The following is a 4198-nucleotide window of genomic DNA, read 5'->3' as shown; positions in this document are numbered from 1 at the left end:
TGGGGTGGGGGGAGGGGGGCCAGGAGCCCCCTGCCGTCCATGCCCCTGGACGCTGCATCCTCCCGGCCTGTGGTGTGAGTCACTCTCGGAGTCTTGTCCTCCCCCAGAACCCCCTCCTGCGGCCTCTGGCTTCCCATGAGACTGCAGCCAGATCCTGGGGCTCCCTCTCAGTGTCCCCCGCCCCTTGGTGGCCCCGTTTCCCATCCGCCACCTGCCTTCATGCTGAGGGCTAAGGGGGGCGGGGCGGGCAGGAGCCAGAGGCAGGCCTGCTGGCCCCTCGCCTCCTTCTGCTCCCCCCTCCCCTCCCCCAGCATGGCAGCCTGTTCAGACGCTGGGCACCCTGAGAGTGAGAGAAAATAGCTGTCGGTGAGCCATGGGGGAAGGCCTCTTGTTTTCACCTCTCAGCGGCTGGTTTTCCCAACTTTCCCATCCCAGCTCCGGGGGAACAAAGGGCCTCCGGCCCCCGTGTGCTGGGCCCGGCCCAGCGAGGGGACTCACCAGCAACTCTTTATTGAGTCTTCAAGCGCTGGCCAGGCACTCCATTAAAAAGCCATTCCCCTTTGTGCCGCCCGGCCCCCAGCTGTCCCCCCTCTCATGTGACGGTCGGTCACAGTTGTAAAACAACAACACACAGAGTTGGCAACTAAGGAGGCTTTTTTTCAAGCCGGGGTCTCCATGGCAACCCCCGTCAATCACCCCTCAGGAGCGCTTTAACCTGACCAAGAGGGGGAAATAAAAAATAAAATAATAATAATAAAAATTAAAAAAAAGCCAAGAAAAGAAAGACTTGGGAAGAGAGTGAGGGGCCAGTAGACAACTGGGGTGGGGGAAGCCATTCAGGAAGTTTCTGGGGTGTGCGCCCTCAGTGGGAGCACAAATGAAAATTTTAATCAGCCGGACGGGATTGTCCCGGCGATCGGGGCCGAAGGACACTCATTTTTAATTTTTGCGGATAGTTTGCACGTTATAGCTCATTTTACGCCGGCTTCCGGCACCTTCCCGCGTCTGCAAAGTGGCAGGACAGGGATGTCTGCGGGCAGCGTGGGAGGGAGGGCAGTCCTCTGCGTCGTTACAGTGAAGAGATGGGACCATGGGCCCACACCCGGACATGCCCAGTCTGTGGCCTCCAGCCAAGAGGGAGAGCCATTCGGGGCCTGGCCGGAGTCCAGCAGAGTGTCTGAGCCCTGCCATGTGCGGCCCGGTGCCAATGGGATGGCCCCCGGTATGTGGTGGGCATGGCGCCAAGGGGACATTTCAGGGCCCCCAGGCTCAGTGCCCTTCGGGGAAGGAGCGGACCTACCCTGTGACATGTCAGGGGAGGCCCACGGTGACGGGCGGCGGTAGGACCCCTCGTTCTTCCGAGGATGCCGTGCCAGCAGATGCCCACTCCCTGGGCACGTGGCATCCCGCCAGGGGTGAGTTCAACCTTCCACGTGCTGGCGTGATGCCGGGGGCATGGACCGCCTGCCTTCTCCCCCACCTTGCCCCCCGACACTCATACGTGCTGCCTGGCCGCTGGCCAGGGCTCCACAGGTTCCGAGGTCTGCACGGTCTGGGCACGGGCAGCAGGCAGCCCTGGCAGCTGCCGCCTGGCCCCTCCGAGAAGGCTGATGAGAAAGGAGGCGCGGGCCAGCTTCTCGCCCGCCCCAGCCTTGCCTTCTCGGGGCTGCGGGCGCCCTGACATCGAGCGCTCAGACCCCCTTTCTCTGTGGAAACGGTGAGAGGACAGGAGTTCCTGTCGTGGTTCCTAGCATGTGGTGGTTTTTTGTTTTTTTTTCTCATTTATGGAGTCTGGGAATCTGATGTGGGGCTTGAGGGAAAGCAGAGGAGACCCTAGAGCAGTGGTTCTCAACCTTCTGGCCCTTTCAATACAGTTCCTCATGTTGTGACCCAACCATCAAATTATTTTCGTTGCTACTTCATAACTCTAATGTTGCTACTGTTATGAATCGTCATGTAAATATCTGATACGCAGGATGGTCTTAGGCAGCCCCAGTGAAAGGGTCGTTCGACCGCCAAAGGGGTCTCGACCCACAGGTTGAGAACCGCTGCCCTAGAGGGCAGAGCCTTTCAGAAAGTGGGCCCGGCCAGGTGTCAGTGTGGTCCCTGCAGAGACAAGGGCGGGGTTCTTGAGTCTGAGTCTCTGGGAGGCTAGAGTCATGGGGACTCCCGAGGCCCTGCGCAATCCTGGAATCGCTGTGACTGGATGGATGGGTGGATGGATGGATGGGTGGATGGGTGGATGGGTGGATGGATGGATGGATGGATGGATGGATGGGTGGATGGATGGGTGGATGCCCTGGCCGGAGCCTGGGGTTCCAGGGCCACCTCCTGTCCTGAGGACTGTGTGCTGGGCTTGAAGGCCATGGGCCTTGTAGCTTTGCAATCCCTGCTCTGATACCCTTGTTGACAGCCTCTCCCATAGCCGCCTCACTTCTGTCCGTACCCTGTCCATGCCGCCCTCCCTAACAGGCCGCGGACTTGACCTTGGCCTGGCCGCTCCCCTCTGTCCTCCCTTCAGTCCTCAGCCCTACTCACTCACGTGCTCGGGGCTCTGTTCCCTCCCCTCGTGAGTGAACCGGAACCGTTCTGGTTGCCCTCCCGGCCCTCCCGGCCATCCGCTCTCCCTCTGCTGTCTTAGCTTCGAGGGTGGGAAGCAGGCCCGAGGCCCCATCCTATTTACACGACATCTCCGTGGGATTGGCAGGGGCTGACTCAGCCCCGGAACCATCTTCGAGACGAAGAGGAGGCCAGGGAAGACGCCCTGGTCTCGGGCAGCTGCTGTCCAGCCTCTCTCTGGCCTCCCTTCCGAGTGAGGACCCCCCAGGGCCTGGAGCGGCCTTGGCCGGGGCCCCGTCTTCGCATCTCCTTTCTTGGGAGCCCTGGGAAGCTCCTGCAGGAAAGGAATGCTAACAATCTGCTGGTGTAGTGAGCTGGCACCGTACCCAGGCAGGGGCTGCTCGGTGCCAGAGCCTAGTAAAGACGTTGGCGAGGGCTGCGCTCCCCATGCTCGGCGTTTCCTCTGTCCGGACTGGCGTGTGGCCTTCCCTGAGCCCGAGGCGGCCCCGGGGGGGGGGGCAGTGCGTCCAGGGCAGGCCCCAGCCTGGAGGGCCACACCCCTCGCCACTGTAAATACTGTGTAGCATTTAGTGACGGGAGAACCGAGGTGTGGGGTGAGCCAGAGGAAGACGGGGACCCAGAGCTCTGGCTGCCGGCCGGCAGCATCGGAACAGGGGAGACCTGGCTTCACCTCTCGGAGCCTCATTTCGTCCGCGGGAAGACGCGGGCGTGAGCAGCGAGTCCCCCTCCGAGGGTTTCTGCTGCCATCGAACGAGGCCGTGTCTGTGTATCAAGGGCTTCGCCCTGCATGGGACTTGATAAGCCCTCGGTAAACGCTAATAATTATTAGTAGCAAGAGGAGTGATTGTAGCTACCCCATAGGTGGTTTGGAGGACCCAGGGAGATAATGTATGTAAAGCACTTAATACGCGGCCTGACGTACAGTCCGTGCTCAGCGCATGGTAGCTGTCATCATTATTATTACTATTATCATTGTTATTTCCTGGTGCACTGAGGCGGAGCCCCGCGCATGCCATGAGCCTGCCTGCTCTTGCTGCCGAGGCACCCTGGGCGTGCTGCCCCCTGCTGAGTCTGGCTGGTGCTTCTCAAAGGTCCCGCGGGCCCCCCTCACCCCCCACATTTACTCTTCACACCTGCCCTGCTGTCTCTGGGGCTCCCTGCCCTCCCCTCCGGTCCCCATCGCCGCTCTGTCACTCACGGGTCCAGGATTCCCTGGGCACCACCTCTCTGGGGTTCCCTGGCAGGAAGGGCTCCCCAGCACCCAGCTTCTGCCTCCCACCCCAGCCAGGCCTCCCCCCAGGCCTGGAATCTGACTGGGTATTGTAACATAGTAGCTGAATGAACTCCGGTTTCAAAGGTTAATATCAAAATCTGGAGTGGATTACCTAAAAATTACTTACAACACCATTAAAATTCTGAACTCTTTTTGTTGTGGCTGTAAATTAATTTAAAATGTCAGGTTTTTTGAGAAATCCAATAAGAAATTGAGCCAACAGAGCAATCTGCAAACTGTCTGGCAAAGAGGAAAGTGTGTCTCTTCAATCGACAAGGAAAAATATGGAGCTTAACTGGAACCATATGGCTCAGTACTTGAGAGAAATCTGCTGGAGAGGGCAGG

Source organism: Myotis brandtii, unplaced genomic scaffold (genome assembly GCF_000412655.1).
Source record: "Myotis brandtii unplaced genomic scaffold, ASM41265v1 scaffold410, whole genome shotgun sequence".
Classification (NCBI taxonomy): Eukaryota; Metazoa; Chordata; class Mammalia; order Chiroptera; family Vespertilionidae; genus Myotis; species Myotis brandtii.
Note: the sequence above shows the minus strand (reverse complement) of the source record.